Consider the following 18,668-nt stretch of genomic DNA (forward strand, 5'->3'; position numbering starts at 1 on the left):
AGATCTCATTGTATTTGTGCATATTTGTGTTTTTCAGATTGCTAATAATGTATTGAAATTTGTTGGCCCATTTTTCTATTGAGTTTACTATCTTCTTTGTTGATTTGAATATTAATAATATTCACGTTGCCTTATCTAGGCATTGTCAGCATTTTTTATTACTCTGTTACATGTCTGCTAACTTTGTGTGCCAGGCTTTGTTGAAATGAGTCTTTGTGATTCTTATACTTCTTCTAGAGTTTATGTATTTAATTAATTGTTTTGGTTTAGCAAATCTTGTATTAAAGTGTAACAACAGACCAAAATCTATGTTTGTTGGGTTCATTCAGAGTTAGAATTTGGATAACTTTTTGGTGTATAAATTCTTTTATCATAATAAAGAATGGCTATCATAATGCAATATGATTATTTCTGATAATCCTTATTGTTTGGTAGTCTACTTTGTTTATGTGGACAGGAGGACAAGACCTGAATGTCCTTGACAAACTAGCTTTCTGTACCTCCTAATTCTCAGAATAGCTGTAGAATATTCCAAGAAGACAATCTCCTGAGATGAAGAGAAAAACTGTCTGGGACAGTCTGGGCTCTGTTCTTGTTGCTCCTAGAACAGGATATTCCTGAAACTCTTAAACTCAGAGAGCCAACTAGCACATGGGGTATAAAACTTAGTGGAGAACTTAGGGTTTCCTCAGCTTCAGTACACAGTGGGGTATGTGCAGAGGAGACTCCATCAACACTGGGCAACTTTTCTGACCTCAAGCGTCAGGCTTGCCATAGAACTTAGGCTTTTGCTGATTCTTTCTGCCCCTCTTTGAGTAATAAATTTGGTTTGCCTGACTTACTGTGTGAGCATTCTTCTGTTTCTGGAAGCTTGGTTTATATAAGACCTACTGCTAGACCTAGGAATCTATGCAACGTGGAAGTGTCATAAAGGTAAATAAGAAGCAACTTAACGAGTTGAAAACTAGCATATATGACATGGGTCCACTGCACCAAGGGGCAAAATGATCCTGACAAAAAGGCCACATATGACTATTCTAGACACATTCTCGAAGAACAAGGATGCTAAAACTCAGAGAGATCTGAAGATCTTATCCAAGCCAACAAGAGGCTAATAAAGCAAGGGAATTCCACTGTACTCTGATTCAAGAGTGCAAGCTTCATCTCAGAGAAGAGCAATGCAATGGACCCGGCAATCAGACCAGAAAGACCCTCTGCCACAGAGAAAGCAGAGGTCTAGAGAACAGCATGAAGACAATAAGAGACTTGAGACTCACTTTCACTTTGCCCTGAGGCCACAGAAAGCCCAAAGCATCTGAACATCTTCTTGGAGGCATTTTCCTAAAAGAGAGCTATTGAAACTTGAAGAAAAATGTGAATCAAGAAACTAAATTTAAAGATACATTATTTTCTCCAACCCTTCCTCACAAATTAACCACAGAATGAGTCTAGTGAGATAAAGCATATCATTTACACAAAATACAGAAGTTATATGGTCTTTCTGTGAGCAGAAATATGTTCAAATTTTACTCCTTAAATTTATTTTCTTTTACTGCTAGAGACAGTAATTTTCACTTGATCATTACTTTATTTTATAATTATCTCTATTAAGTTTGTGTTAGCCCACTCCTGGGTATCTACCTAAAGGAAAAGAAGTCATATGAAAAAGACACTTGTACACACATTTATAGCAACAAAATTTGCAGTTGTAAAAATATGGAACCAGGTTAAGTGTCTATCAGCCAATGAGTGGATAAAGAAAACATGGTATGTATACAGCATGGAATACCACTGTACCCTGAAAAGGAACCAAATAATGGCATTTGCAGCAACCTAGATAAAGTTAGAGATGATTGTTCTAAGTGAAGTAACTCAGGAATACAAAAAAACAAACATTGTGCATTCTCACTTATAAATGGGAGCTAAGCTATGAGGCTGTAAAGCATAAGAATGATATAATGGACTTTGGGGACTTGGAGGGAAGGTTGTGGTGGTGAGGAATAAAAGACTACACACTGGGTACAGTGTATATGACTCGAGTAATGGGTACACCAAAATCTCAGAAATCACCACTAAATAACTTTTCCATGTAACCAAAAACCACCTGTTTCCCAAAAACAATTGAAATAAGGTAATATATATGAAAACAATGATAGTCTTGAGGTGCAACATTCACTGGGTTTTGTATGGGAGAAAAACAGCTAAAATCAAACACATGGATAGGCAGTCAGAACAGTGTCCATCATATGCATAGTAAAATTAATATGAGGGCAAACATTCATGAGTGGAGTCCATTTGGAATATCCTGCGGTGAGGATGTATGCCCTAGGGCCCACATAACTCATATTAGGGAGAAAACATATAATTTTACTCAATGTGAAACCATCTTTGCAAATAACTCAATCCGTGCTGTGCAGATGCAGTCCTGTACTGTAGAGACTAAGAATAAGAATCGTCAAAGTGGAAAAACCTCTGCCCCTGCTCCAAACTCTGCTTCCTATAGGAGTAGTACTACTGGAGAGAAAAGCCATACATGTCCCAAATGTGGGAAAGCCTTTACTTATCAGTCATTTCTCATGAGACATATGAAAATTCACACTGGAAAGAAACCTTATGAATATAACAAAAGTGGGAAAGGTTTTAGATATTCCCTACACCTTAATAAACATTTAAGAAAGAGCATTCTGGAGAAGCCCTATGAATTTAAGGAATGTGGGAAAGACTTCAGCAAGCCTCAAGACATGCACGTATAAGGAGTCATGCTGGAAAGAAACCCTATAAATGTGACAAATGTGGAAAAGACTTTGCAAAGTCATTGGAATTAAAAGCTATCATCTTAAGAGATACAATAGTGAGAAACCCTGTGAATGAAAGGTGGGAAAATCATCATTAATTTTTTCACCATACTGAATATGTGAGGAGGACATATAGGAAGGGAGCTCAATGAGTTAACATGCACGAGAACATCTTTCCTGAACTCTCATATCTTACAGAAGTGCAAAAAGAAACACTGTGAAAGTAAAGTCTATGGAAAGCCTTTCATGTTCATTTACCTTGAATAGATATTTGTTCTCACACTGGAGCGAAACTATGAAAGTAAGGAATATGACAAAAAAAGACTCAGTATTGCCTCAGACTCATAGTTCATACAAGAAGTCACACTGCAGAGACTTCTTATGGAAGTAAAAAATGTAGAAAAGACCTCTTTAAACACGTATCCCTCCTGTTACACATGATTCCATACCCTGGAGGGAGACTACAATTGGAATAAATAAAGCAAGCTTTCAGTTCCAGCTCTTCACTTATTGGGCATGAATGAGCACAGGGTAGGACTGAAGCACTGTAAATGTGAACAGTTCCTGCCATGCCGTTATCATTGTCTTATCCCTCAATTAGAACTCAAATTCATAATTTTGTAGTTTTTCCTTTCCTAAAAAATGGTACAAGATGATGGATATCTGTCTTTGCATCCTTTCAGCTCTACCACCTTAATGTTGCTATGTAGTAGTTTTGTTACAATTCACTTACATACACATGGTTTCATTTTCAATGTGAAGCCCTCTTTGAGCTCCATTCAGTTCAGATTTAGAATTCGTGTGCTCCATGATACCTTTTTTGTCTTGGTCACTATTTGACTGCATTGTGGTCAGAGTACTCAGTTTTAATGGTACTGATTTGGGGTACCCGTTATGACTTTCATTTTGGTCTAATGTGGCCAGTTCTGTCCATTTCCCTGCTATATCCATTATTCTCATCTTCTTTACTAAGGGAACATAGATTCACATTTTAAAAGGAGCACTGTTGAAATGCCTTTATTTATTTATCCTTCTTTTATCATTTAATTTATGATTTTTTTGAAAAATGGTCTCACACTGTCTCCCAGGCTGGAGTGCAGGGGGCATGGTCAGAGCTCACTACAGCCTTGAACTCCTGGGTTCATGTGACCTCCCAGCTCAGACTCCTGAGTAGGTAGGACTGCAGGCATAACAGGTGTGCACCACCACGCCCAGCTTTTGTTTTGTTTTTGTAGGTACTGGGTCTCACCATGTTGCCTGGACTGGTTTCAAATTCCTGGGCTCAAGTGATTCTCCCACCTTGGCCTCCCAAATTGCTAGAATTACATAAATGAGCCACCATGCCTGGCCCTGATTAATGTCTTTAAGGGTTTCCCAGCTTTTCTCATAACTGCAGTGAGCAGAGCTTATAGTCCTGGCCAATGTGAAATGCAGAATTCACTGGTCTGGATTTCTGAAAATCTGTTTGGAAAGGGGAGAGTTATTGTTCCTCTTTTCTCTTAACCAAGTTCCATTTGCTCTCTCTGCTTGCTGCTCTCTGGAAATAGGATGAAATGCCCTGAGTCGGGTTTAGCACCTTGAAGGCCATTGGAATGATGGTCCCAACAACACAACCTTCAATCTACAAAATGTCTCACTCCCCAATGGCATGTTGGGTATCCATGGCTGCCCTGGACTATTTCTGGACTTACTTCATGAAATTAACCCCTTGTAGAATTAAGAAACATTTTAGGAGAGATGTTTATGAGATTAAATCATAAACCTGAAAAATGAATAAAACATATTGTAAAAATGAAGAGAACAACCAAATGGGCTTGCAGATTCTGACTGGCCACAATCATCCTTGACGCTTGTCCCCATGGATGCCTCACCTACTGTGACACTTGTAGAGCTGGCAGCCATCACTCAAGGAATCAAAACACATTGGCCTCTACTGCAGCATCAGGGAACAAAGCAAAAACAGCCTGTCAGCTCTCAAGAGACACACTTATGTGTATAAACATATGTTACATAAATTTATTCAGTGACTTTGAGATATCTTACACTAAACAGATAAAATTAATTAAAACTAGTGCAAATTTCTGGCAACAGTACTCCAACTCCCCATTATTTATCCAGGGCTTGAAAATTGGCACACATCACAGATCCTTCAGTCATTCTCTGAATCAGGAGGAGAAAAGAGGAGAACAGAGACAGCTCACTGTATGTGCCAGGCACTGGGCTGAGAGCTGCGCCTACATCGTCCCACTTGATGCTTGCTGTAACCCTGCAAGATAAAAGTAAAAACTCACACACACACAAACTCACACATACACACACATGCTCAAGCACATACTAGAAACTACAGAACAAAGAAAGCATTGGCAACTAATAGAAGTATAGTGCTGGCCAAGCACAGTGGCTCATGCCTGTAATCTCAGCACTTTAGGCCAGAAGTTCAAGAGAAGCCTGGGCAACATAGCAAGACACCATCTCTACAAAACATTTTCTAAGATAAAAATTATTTTTAAGAAGGTATAATGCCTAAGGGCTCAGGGAAGCAATACCTTTATGGTTGTATGGTAAGCAGCAGGCAAGGCTGCTTATCAGACCAAAGTGGTAGTAATTCCAGGGTTCCTTTGCACACTTAGCCAGGAGCCTGGTTCAGTTTATCCTTTCTACAGCTCTAAAGCTCTTGCAGGTGGGACCTAAGCATAAGAGAAAGTGATATTATGCAGGACTCTCTTGACTTCAAGTGAGTCCTTGACTCACTTAACCTAACCTGATCCAGCAGAACATTGAATTATTTGTCGATCACAGCTAAAAATGTCCATGAGTAGATGGCTTCTGGCTCAGTGGGATCAGGGGTCAACTAATTTCAACCAAGGCTCATTCTGTCCCTTCATTTCCTGGGTCAGCTCTGTTTTTCAGGCAGGCTATTTTGAGAGAGCAGCAAAGATGGTCCCATATATTTCTTATCACTTACTTCCTTGCAAGTAGCTATTCCAATAAAAAGAAAGCACCCCATTCAAGGCAGTTTCATCAAAAGTGCAGGGATGACTTCCATGAGCCCAGCTTGGATCACATGCCCATCCCTGAATGAATTACCCAGCTGATCTGATTGCCCAGGGTGGGTCAGCCCTTCTCAAATCACATGGACTAGAAATGGAAGAGTGGTCCTCCCATGGAAAAAAAAAGAAAGAAAGAAAGAATAGTGAGAAAGGAATATGGGTGGGATGGCCTCATCTCTTTATAAAAAGTATGACCATATTTGTATTCTTTTGTACACTCATTTATATAGTCACTGGGAAAAAAATTGAGAAAAACCCACACACGACTTTCTACATGCCTGCATGCTTTGTTTTCAACACCGAGCTGTGATAAATTTAATTCTTAAAACAAAACTTTGAAAACGAATAACAATTTGGACAATGGGGACACTCAGCTGATGCAGCACAGGTGAGCAGTTCTTCCTTTGTGCCCATGAAGACACAATTCCCAGGAGCCCGCCTGTGGTCTCCTAAGACAAGCATGCAGGCTGCCCACTGGCTGCAGTTCCACCTTTCCTTTCCTGGACTCTTAGGAAGAAACAAGTTCTGAATTCAGCTGAACCGAGTTCAAGTTCAGGCACTGTGACTCACTGGGTAAGTCTCTTGCTCTCCTTGAGTCCCATATCTTCATTGGTAAAATGGAGAGGTAGAGCTATTGTTAGGTTTTGAAGGCAAGGCAAGGGTTAAAGAAAGACAGAGAGAGATAGTTGGCAGCTTCAACAGCAACACCTTTATTGCCAACAAAACCCTGCAGAGGGATAAACCAGCTTAGTGTCAGCACCGACTGCCGCTCACAGGCTGGGGTAATCATGGGACTGAGAGGGAGGGATCTGAGTGGTAGAGCTTGCTGCCCAGCAGGATATGGCAAGGATATCCCTGCATTCAGGCTGTTGGGCCTTTGCCCGGGAGGATGTGGTAAGGATGTTCCTGCAGTCACGTGGTTAGGAAGGATGTTTCTCACAGCCCGAGTTCCCATGGAACGTTTCATTCTGACCAGGGTCTGCAAAATGGCTGGGGGTTTACAAAATGATACAGGTTAGACTAACAGTAACCTCTCCCAGGTATATGGTTCTTCAAAGTAAACTTCCCTTTAGCATTTACACTGTACCAGACAGGGTGCCAGGACCCAGGCCACAGGGGGAACAGGACAGATGAGGCCCCTGCCATCCTGGTGTTCATGTCTGATGAAGGAAACTAACAGGTCATAAGACCAGGTCAGATGGTGGTGGTAATAAAAGACATTACCAGACTGAGAGGAACTAGAAAGAAACTGAGGAAGCTGTTCCAAACACAGTGAAAGGGAGAGACCCCTCGAAGAGGTGACTTTTGAACAGAAGCCTGAGAGATGTGGAGGAGGCAATGGAGAAGGACCAGCCCCTGGAGCCATCCCAGCAGTAAAGACCCAGCACCAGGTGGGCAATCAAATGTCCTGACCTGTGTGTCCTTCATGCTTCCTTCCTCAGTGGTGCACAAAGAGAAACATGGGGCAATTTTGCACAGGGTCCATGGAGGAATCAAGAAGCAGCTGTGCTGCAGAGCTGGGGTGGGGATGAAATCTGGCCAAACAGTGAAGCTAGAAGCAGGTGCTGCTTACCACTGACCGCAACACAGGTCATGAAGCATAACCAGCCCCTGAAGGCACATCCATGGCCAGACCAGCTGACCAGGCCGTCAACACCTTAGTAGAGATCCCAGCAGATCAGATGAGCTGGTTAGGGGGAAAAAAACAGGAAAGCTTCAGAAAATTCCAGAGGACACATGACACTTAGCATGAACTTCCCCCAAGTGGGATCTGTTTGGCATTGCTGGTTCTAAAGAGTTGGTACCACCACTCCCACCTGCCCGTTACCCCATCAGGGAAACACTCAGGGTACAGTCCACAGAATCAATCCCTGTGGAAGGGAAAAGGGTGTTTCTCATCCAAAACCAAGGGAGGGGACCCAGAAAACCACTCATAAGGAGCAGAGGGGCCTGCAGGGAGAGACAGGTTTCTGCTGCTCATTTGGGTATCTGCTTCCCAGTGGGAAAGGGGACCATGCAGCATAGAGGGGCTAAGGGGACCCTGGGCTTTGGGGCTAGGGGAGCTGCTGCTGACTCACTGGTGGAGGTGAGCCACAATACGAGGCTTAGAACCCCTCCCTGCAGCCTCTCCAGTCTAATAAGGGGATGGTAGTGTGGTCAGCGGGGGCATCCGGACTCAGTCAAAGGGCACAGGGAGTGATGTCTCCTCTGGCCTCCTCTTTCAGCTGCAGATTCTCCCTATGAGTTCCTGAAAAACTTCTCTGTGGCTCCACAAGCCTGGGGGGTGGTGACAGTTTCCAGATGACCCTAACCCCAGGGCCCTGTGCCATCCCTCCTGGTTCTCCCTGGCCTTGCCCACACCTTTGTAAACAGCTTTTTCTTAATGACCCTTCAGCTGCTTCGAGGTCCCTGCCAGCACCTGACTGTCACGTTGCCCAAAGGGACCAGGCTCCTCGGCACAGGAGCTGAGGTTTCTATAGTCACAGAGAAAACACTGTCCGAACGTTGGAATGGAGTCGGGAGTGGAAAAAAGAATGTTTGTTCTCAATGCTTACACTTACCAATTGTTTCCTTTTATCACATGAAGACCGTGTGTCATTTTGAAGTAGAATTAGTAATCTACATAATTACAAATTATGTTCTTAAAAGAAACTGCTCAGTGCCATGCTTGACAAAAAGTGGAACTCCAGGATGAGATGCATGAGAAGCCAGGGTGCCATGGTTACAGACAGGACTCTAAGTGCAGACTGCTTGGTTCAAACCTGCACCAGCAGTATGAATTTTGGCAACTCTCTTGTATTGCTCTTTGCCCCAGTTTTTTTTCACTAAAAACTAAAAGTAAAAACAAGGTTATTGTGAAAATTAAATGAATTAAATAAGCAAAGCACCTACAACAACACCCCGAGGCACACAGTCAGCACTGAGCATGTTTTTCATTATTACTCTTAATGAGGTAAGAGTGAGAACACAGGCGCCAGCCAAGAGCCTCTGGCACAGGTATCAGAGATGAAACTTTTAACATCCTCCATTCATTCATTTGACCCTGATAAGAGGGGAGTCTCATGCAAGAGGAGCAAGCATCCACCTTGGGACAAGACAGCCAACAGTCAAAGTTGAACTCCACCACCGTTCAGCTGTGTGACTTTGGGCAAGTGACTTTCCCTCTCTGATCCTCAGCATAATGACAGGTCTATGAGGATTGTAGAAGCTGAACAGAAAAATGTGTGCCTTAGTTTGAGTTTCCTGGAAGTAGATTCAGAGGAAAAGATACAGATACAAAAATTTTATTTGGAGATGACTCTCAGACAGTAATTCTACTGCCAGTTCTTCCTTAGGGTGGTAATCCCAGGAAACACCAGAAGAGGAGTGGGAAACTGAGACAGGAAAGGAATGCAGCAGTTAAGCGGACCCTCATCAAGAAAGTTTCCACTGTGGCAGCCAAGACTCAGCCCTGCCAGGTACTTCTGAGAGACAGCACAGAACATGTGTCTCAGAGTCATCCCACCCAGAGCAGGGAGCTGGGGTATTTATCCACCAATACCCACCAGTCACTCCTCAGGGCTCCTTCCAAGGACATGATTCCTCCTGAATGCCCTGTCTGCACTGCACTGCAAGGGTCAGAACTTGGGCTGAGGGCAGGGGAGCTGACAGCACCTCTCAGCAATGAGCAGGAACACAGGCTGGTGTGGACTGTTTCAGTCACTCAGTGACTCCAACACACACACACACACACACACACACACACACACACACCACACACTCCAACACAACACAAGGCATATGTACATACACATACATGCATACATGACTGTTACCCACTTATATCCTGGTGAATCCATGGGATAGATGATAAGGTGGGAATCAGAGGGAAGAGCAAAATAAAGGGGAGTGGAGGTCTTAGGAACAAAATGCAAATTTAGGCAGAAAATCAAGGGGGAAGAGGAGTGGTCTGGACACCAAATGTCTGCTGGGTGGCACCTGCTCTGCATTCACTGTCAGGCATTTCCCAAGCAGCTTTGTGAGGTAGAAGAAATTCCCCTCAATTTACAGGTGGCAGAAATGTAGTTCAGAAAAGAAAACTGATTTTACTAATGTCTCATAGAAAGTTAGTGGGTGATAGATATGGACTCCCAGATCTTTCTGTCCACAAAGCCTACAAATTCTCCCTTGTTAGGCAGGCTGCATACCAGGCTCTGCTTCTGGGCTCTGCTCCTTTTCCTGTTAGACAATCATGGAAGAATTGACAAAAACATTTTCCCCCTTCACCACATGGAGCAGAGCCAATGAGAGGGGCTGGGGAACAGGCCATGAGGCTCTGCACCCACCATTCAATGTCTTCAGGACTGTGGCCCCTCAGGACTCTTGCAACACGTGCTGGCAGCACTCCTGGTGTCTGGGTGTCTTGTGAGGTTGTACAGGATCAAGTAAAGGCCACTAGCTGTGCTGTCGTATCCTAAGAGGCAGCCATGCAGGCTTGGGTCTCTTAGCTGCTTCAGCACCAGAGGATGGACAGCGGCAATGCAGTGAGGCCCTTGGTAGAACGGGAGGAGGGAAAGAAAGGGCAGAATGGAGTGATGTAGGGTCCATCCACCATGTCGCTGGATGGAGAGACCCCTGTTCTCATAGTAGCCCCACACCGGGACCACCGACACTCACGAATATGCCAGCCTCCATTTACATGTCCTCATCTGACAACTCCTTCCCATTTTCATCCTGGAGACAAGACCTCTGAACACACTAGCTCTCAGGGCACCTGAGTGTAACCTGAGACAGTCTCTGGAGACCGTTCATCCAAGCAGGATCCTTCCCTTGCCATCTCCAGACCTGCCCCACAAGCTCCCTCCCTGGTCTCCTGGCTCTTGTTCACTCCTTCCAGGCAGCCTTTTACAGTCATCTCTAACACGTATCTGACTGTCCCTCCCTTATCCAGCACCTTCCATGGCTCCCCAAAGCCCTCCAGATCAAGTTCAAGTTCTTTGATCAGACACTTGATCTCAAGCTGCATTCTATCTCCTCAATTAAGATCCCGGAGAAGCCCACCTTGCTCATCACAAGTGCATCAATAAAGTCCGAAATCTTGAACGTGGTCTTGGCCTTGAGGAAGTCATCAACACCCTGGCTAGTGAGGGTGCATTGCTGCTCCAGGATGATGGTGTCTGAAGTTGTGCCCCAAGTCACAGGCCCTGTAGAAGCATCACCCCTCAGGAATGGGTGGTACAGGAAGTCCATGCACAGGAAGATCTGCTGGTGCTGTTACACTATGAGGGCACTAAGCTCCAAGATGGTGGAAATACATTCACTGGATTCCTGCAGGGTGAGGCTGGGGAGAGGAAGCAGCTCCATAACACATATGAAACCCTGGAAGCACTTACCAGCCAAAATCTCAGGACCACATTGCACCCAGAAATGTGTGCCCTCTGATCACACTTCTCTCTGCCTCCCACTCTGAGCTCCCTCTGGGACCCACATGCCCCAGCCTGGACCAGAGCTTGGAGCCCAGCAGGTGTTCAGTACATGGTGTTGACTGCTCCCTGGGCCAGGAGAGCCCTTGGTGGCTCTGTGACTCCTCCTGTGGAACCCCTGTCTTTGCCTTGGGACCTCCCAATTCCCATAGGAAGCCCCCATGGCTCGAGATTGCCCCACCAGCCCTGGGATCCTCCAACCCCATAAGCCTTACTTGATGCCTTAGCCCTCCCAGAACATGACATGTTTCTCAGAAGGTGACTTATCTCCAGGGCCATCTGTGGATGTTTGCTGGGGACCTCTTGCTGTTCTCCTTTATGATCTGTAGGGCAGGGCCAAGAAGAGAAACCAGCCCAACCTCAGAATGAACAAAACGCTCACTGCCACAATGACAACCACCAGTCAGCAGTGCTTCTGGAAGGAAAGGAGGTTTCATTCTGCAGAAAGCTCCTTGTTTGGCTTCTTTCTAAAGCCAGGGAGGGGCACCAAGCCAAGCTTACCTGTGGTGCCTATGTTACCATCTGTGCCTAGGATGTGTGACGGGCCCCTGCTCCCACTGCGGTGTTGACAGTCCCTCCAGCTGGAGACCTGGGCTCCTGACAAAGCCTGGCCTGTTTGTCTTGCTCTGGATGAGCGTGGAAAGGCTGTACCTGGTATTTCTCTAGGTCTTTGGTTTCCACCTTCTAGACATCCAGCAGGAGTGACCATGCCCAGCTCCACACCTGAAAGGGGACTCCCTTGAGGAGCAGCTGAGGACGGGGACTCCCCTCCCACGATTCAAACAGTGGATGAGTGCTCAGCGTTGGGAGCTCAGATCTGGACCTATTTTTTTCATTTAGATCACCAAGAGACAACCCCTAACCCCTGGGCTAGGGATGGTGCAAGCTCTGGCATGAGATTCTCTTCCAGCAACGTGATGCTTGGAGGGACAGGCCAAAACCTGGTGACCAGGTCTGCTGTCCTCTGGGTAAGGACAGTGTGCCACTCACCCTCGGAGAGGCAGGTGGTGCCAGGCCACAGCACTGGGTGCCTGTACCCCTGCCTCTGCAGACACCAGTCGTGGAGGTCCTGCCCTCTCCACATTACCTTCTTGCTGCTCCTAGATTTCTTCTAGTCATTAAGCACTTTGAGTCATTTTTCTGTGCATTCAGCCTGATATTTTTGTTGTCAGATGAAACACAATAAAGTAAGCTGAGCCACCAGGATTCCTGGAGGGGGCCTTGGATGCTGGGTCTTGGGCTCCAGAGCCCTGATGGGACTGAACCAGAAGTAGCCAGGGAAGTACAAACACTGGGGCTGAGCCCCTATGACACAATGGACATTGTTGGCCTGGCCTTATGGCCCCAAGACACGCTGCCTTCAGGCCACAGACACCATGGGCTTTGGTCAGGTCCCAGCCTCCCAATAGTGTCCTGGCACTAGTGGGTGCTGACCCATGAGCCACAACCACAGTTCTGGGTTTGGGGTTTGGTAAAACCACCTCAGGGACAGAGTTCTGGGGTTGGGTATGGCAGGAACCATGGCGACTCCCAGGGATGGTGTGTCACTCCTACTTGCCACCAAATGTGCACACAGGCTGTCCCCCGAGACCATCCCCTCCTACTGGACAGAATGAAGGAAGTCAGGGAACAGGCAGGGTGGACAGCTGGGGTGCAGGGAGAAGCAGGTGCATGCTGGGAGGTCAGGCCCTGTGAGGGCTGTGGGGACGTCAGGTGGAGTGGACTCCAGGTGCACCCTCAGTGCACTGGGCAGGTCTCAGTCCAGTCCCTCTGGACCCCGGCTGGGTGATGTGGTCACTCCCTGGGGGACTGCTCTCAGGCCCCGGCCACCCACCCTGGGCAGCACCGTCCCATCCCAGGACTGGACTTTCTGAGTCCTGAGACAGGACAGTGCTGCCCAGGCCTGACAGACTAGGAGGACCTGCCAAGTCCTCCATCCCTAGACCAGCCTCACACACAGCAGGAACAATCTCTCACCTTCACCTTCAGGACACTGACTGATCCATCTCACTCTAAGGCAACCAAGGCAGAGCTGAGGACCTGTGCCAGGCTGGGAGCCAACCCCCTTCCTAAGTGGGCCTGAGGGAAACGCCATCCCTGTCCCAATCCGCCACTAGTTTCAGCCCAGGAGACACATAGGGAAGGGAGGATGGGGACTCCCTGATGGCTGATACTGGAAAAGTGGGACCTTGGAGAAGAGGGAATGCAGGGCTGGCAGGGGATGCTCCAGGCCCATAGAGAGCTCAGGCTGTACCGTGGGGCTGCCCCTCCTGGGCTGGAGGCTGTGCCCTCTGCAGGAACTGAGAAAGTCCAGTCCTGAGATTGGACAGCCCTGCCCAGGGTGGGTGGCCAGGGCCTGACAGCAGTACCCCAGGGAATGACCACATCACCTGGCTGGGGTCCAGGGAGCCTGGGGTGAGACCTACCCAGTGCACTCAGAATGCACCTGGAGCCCACCCCACCTGATGCCCCCACAGCCCTCACAGGGCCTGACCTCCCAGCATGCACTTGCCTCTCCCTGAACCCCAGCTACCCACCCGGCCTGTTCCCTGGCCTCCTCCATCCTGTGCAGCCCATAGACTGTGAGCATCTATCCACCCACTCTGGTGCTTCCTTTACTTTTATCCTGTCAGAATCTCTGAGCATGATCTCTCAGGTCCATCCAAACACATGCTTTGTCCACTTTTGACTGGGCCCTTGGGCACCACTGGGCTATCCCAGCTGTCCACAGGGCCTTCAGTAATGCACATTGCACCTGGCTTATCCAAGCGGTGCTCAGCAGCCCCCACTGACCAGGTCCCTGCTGACCAGACCCCACACATCAGGTCCTCCCTGACAACACCCTCACTGATTAGACCCTCATGACCAGGCCCCACTAACAAGGCCGCCACTGCCGGGCACACAGTGACAAGGACTCCACTGACCAGGACCTTACTGACAAGGCCTCAATGATCAGGACCTAATTGACAAGGCCTCACTGACAAGGCCTCAAGGACCAAGTCCTTACTGAGAAGTCCTCACTGACTAGGTCATTATTGACAAGGCCTCACTGATCAAGTTCCACTGATCATGACCTCATTCCCTGGCCCCAAAGATGAGGCCCCACTGGCCAGGCCTCCAGGGAACAGGCTGCCACTGATCAGGCCCCTACTAACCAGGCCTAAGGTCACCAGATGCCCCTGACAGGGACCCTAGTGAGTAGACCCCACTGAACAGGCACCAAATGCTCAGATCCCCACTGACCAGTTCACCCCGTAGACCAGTGCTACAAAAGTCACCACTGACCAAGTCCTCTCTGACCAGGACCCTACTGATTAGGTCCCAATGACAAGGCTGCCCTGACCAGGGCCCCACTGACAAGGGCCTCACTGATGAGGACACACCCACAAGGCTCTGCTGACTAGGTCCCATGTGCTCAGTCCTCCATCGAATAGCACCCCTTGACCTGGTCACCAGTGCCCCAGCCCATGCTGACCAGGCCACCACTAAGCCCCAGCTGACCAGGTCTCCACTGATCAAGCCCCACAGCCCACGTTTGCACTGACCAGACACCAAACAACTGGCAGCCAATAGGTCCCCACTCACCAAAACCCCCACTACTAGATCCCCCTAATGAGACCCCCTCTAAGCAGAGCCCTGCTGACCACGATCCCACTAAATAGGCCTCACTGACCTAGGTCCACTGACCAGGCCCACAGTGATCAGGCCACTCCTAACCACACCAGAAATCCAAGCGGCAATGAAATGTTTCATATGGCAGAAGTTGGAGCAAGACAGAGAGAGGAAAGAGGTGCCACAGCCCGTTATACAACCAGGTCTCATGAGAACACACTATCAGGAGATCAGCATCAAGAAGATTAACCATTGGTGAAGGATCCACCATACACACCACCGCCTACTGCTTCCAGGCAGAAGCCTCCTGCACAGGCAGAGCCTGTTGGGAAACCTATATTATGGCAGTGCAGAAGGAAAATATGGGCTTGGATCCCCCACACAGGAGGCCACAATCCTCCAGACCCAATTCATAAGCCCACCAACAGCTCACACCCTCAGTATGGAAAAGCAACAGGCAATACCAGCCCGGCCCATGAGAGCAGCCATGGGGGCTAAAGCCTGCAAAGCCACAGGTGCACTGCCCTGGTAGAGGTTTTCCATGAGCCTCTGCCTCTGCAGCATGCTACTGCCCCTTCCTACTACCCCCCAACCTCCCATCACCCTACTGACAACCCACTCCTCCTGACACTACCCACTTTTTTTCCTTCCAACCCCAACCCCCTCCCATCCATGATTAAATCACCTACCACCAGCCCTCACCTCCAACATTCAGGATTAAAATTCACATGAGTTTTTGTAGGGAAACACAGCCAAACCATATTATTCTGACCCTGACCCCTCCTAATCTCATGTCCTTCTCACAGAGCAAAACACAATCATACCTTTTCAAAAGTTGCCAAAAGTTGACAAAGTCTTAACTCATTCCAGCATTAACTCAAATGTAAAAAGTTCAATGTCTCATCTGAGACAAGCCTACAGTCCCTTTTGCCTGTGAGTCCCTGAACTTAAAAGGACGTTCTTTTCATTCAAGGTACAATGATGGTACAGCCATTGAGTAAGCTTTCTCAATCCAGAGGGAAGAAGTTTCCCAGCAAAATAACACAGATGGGACCACAGGCCCAATACAAGTCCAAAACCCAGGAGGCCAGTATGCATTCAGTCTCACAGCTCCAAAATCATGAAGAGAACTCACTCTCACAAGGACAGAAAAGAGGAAATTGTGTTTAATCATTTGTGAAGGATCCACCCACCACCATCACTTGTCACCCCTCACCCCCAACACAATCCCCCGATTCTCCCTATCCCCCACCTTCCAACCCCCACTCTCCACCATGATTAAATCACCTTCCACCAGGCCCACCTTTAACATTCCCCATTACAATTTCACATGAGTTTTGGTAGGGACACAGAGCTAAATTTTATTATTCTGTCCCTGGCTCCACAAATCTCATGTCCTCACATTGCAAAATACAGTGATGCCTTCCCTACAGTCCCCCAAAGTCTTATATCATTTCAGCATTTATACAAATGTTCAAAGCTTAAAGTCTCATCTAACACAATGCTACAGACCCTTAGGCTCATGAGCCTCTGTAATATAAAGCAAGTTCACTACTTCCAAGGTACAATGCTTGTACAGGTAATGGGTAAGCATTCCCAGCCAAAAGGAAGAATTTTGCCAGAAAGAACAAAACGCAGAAAGAACTTACAGGCCCCATGAAACTCCAAACCCAGAAGGCCAGTCATTCAACCCTACAGCTCCAAAATCACCCTTTTTGAAACTTTGTCCCACATCCAAGGCACAGGGATGTGAGGGCTGGGCTTCCAAGGCCTTGGGCAGCTCTGCACCTGTGGCTTTGCAGGGTTTATGCCCCTGGCTGCCTTCATGGGCTGAGCTGGTGTTGAGTGCCTTTAGCTTTTCCCCACTGATGGTATAAGCTGTTGGGGGGGTCTATGAATCTGGGATCTGCATGATGGTGGCCTCCAGTGTGGGGGTTCCAACCCCATATTTTCCTTCTGCACTGCCCTAGTAGAGGTTTCTTATAAGGTTCTGCCTTTCTGGAAGGCTTTTGCCTGGACACCCAGATATTTCCATATATCTTCCAAAATCTATACAGAGGTTCCCAAGCCTCTAGTCTCATGCTGCATCCAACCAGTGGCTTAACACTATGAGGAAGTTCATGAGAACTCACTATCATGAGATCAGCATCAAGAAGATGGTGTTTAATCATCGGTGAAGTATCCATCCCCCAACCCAACTCCACCCCTTACTCTTTCCAGGCAGAAGCCCAATGCAGAGGCAGAGCCTCATAGGAAACCTGTACTATGGCAGAAGGAAAATATGAGCTTGGAGCCCCTATGCAGGAGGCCACCATCCTCCACACCCCAGATTCATAGACCCACCAACAGCTCACACCTTCAGTATGGAAAAGCTACTGGCACTCAACACCAGCCCAGCCCATGAGAGCAGCCTTGGGGGCTACATCCTGAAAAGCCACAGGTGCACTGCCCTGGTAGAGGTGTCCACAAGCCTCTGCCTCTACAGCAGATCCTCCCCCTTCCTACTACCCCCACCCTCCCACGACCCTACAGCCAGCTTACTCCTCACCACCCTACCCAAATTTTTCCTTTCAACACCACCCACCTCCTATCCATGATTAAATCACCTCCCACCAGGCTCCACCTCCAAAATTCAGGATTACAATTCCACATGAGTTTTTCTAGGTAAACACAGTCAAACCATATTATTCTGACCTTGACCCCCACCTGAATCTCATGTCCTTCTCACAGAATAAAATACAGTCATGCGTCTTCAAATGTTTCCAAAAGACTTAACTCATTCCATCATTAACTCAAAAGTAAACAGTTCAAAGTCTCATCTGATACAAGGCTACAGTCTCTTCTACTTATGAGTCCCTGAATTTAAAATGGAGTTCTTTTCTTTCAAGGTACAATAATGGTATAGGCATTGGGTAAGCTTTCTCAATCCAAAGAGAAGACATTTCCCAGAAAAATAACGCAAATGGGACCACAGGCCCAATGCACACCCAAAACCCAGCAGGCCAGTATTCATTCAATCTCAAAGCTCCTAAATCATGAAGCGAACTCACTGTCAGAAGGACAGTATTAAAAAGATGGTGTTTAACCATTTGTGAAGGATCTGCCCCCACCTCTGCCTTTCACCCCCAACCCCACCGTCATCCCCGCCAATCCTCCCCAACCCCACCCACCTTCCAACCTCCATTCTCCACCATGATTAAATCACCTTCCACCAGTCCCCGCCTTTCACTTTTCCCATTACAATTCCACATGAGTTTTGGTAGGGACACAGAGCAAAATCACATTATTCTGCCCCTGGTCCCCCAAATCTCCTATCTTTCTCACATTGCAAAATACAATGATACCTTCCCTACAGTCCTCCAAATCTTAAATAATTCCAGCATTTACTCAAATATCCAAAGCCCAAAGTCTCATCTGAGACAAGGCTACAGTACTATCTGCCCCTGAGTTTCTGAATTATAAAGCAAGTTAACTACTTCCAAGGCACAATGATTGTACAGGCAATGGGTAAGCATTCCTAACCAATAGAAAAAAAAATTGCCAGAAAGAAAAACAAAACACAGATGGGACTCACAGGATACATAAACATCCAAAACCCAGCAGGCCAGTCATTCAATCCGACAGCTCCAAAATCACCCTTTTTGAATCCCTATCCTACATCCACAGCACAGGGCTGTGAGGGCTGGTCTCCCAAGGCCTTGGGGAAATCTGCACCTGTGGCTTTGCAGCATTCAGCACCCGCGGCTGCC

The 18,668-nt window shown here is 47.2% G+C and overlaps 1 long non-coding RNA gene across 1 annotated transcript; it reads right to left on the reverse strand.

Annotated features, from left to right (window-relative positions):
• Nucleotides 1–10,167: 10,167 nt before the first annotated feature.
• LOC134760001 (uncharacterized) lies at nucleotides 10,168–12,929 on the reverse strand. Its single transcript, XR_010136909.1, has 3 exons — nucleotides 11,523–12,929; nucleotides 10,886–11,165; nucleotides 10,168–10,376 (listed from the first exon to the last, which is right to left on the reverse strand). It is a non-coding gene; the product is annotated as an uncharacterized LOC134760001 (long non-coding RNA).
• Nucleotides 12,930–18,668: the final 5,739 nt, after the last annotated feature.

This window comes from Pongo abelii, chromosome 15, assembly GCF_028885655.2.
Source record: "Pongo abelii isolate AG06213 chromosome 15, NHGRI_mPonAbe1-v2.0_pri, whole genome shotgun sequence".
NCBI classification, from domain to species: domain Eukaryota; kingdom Metazoa; phylum Chordata; class Mammalia; order Primates; family Hominidae; genus Pongo; species Pongo abelii.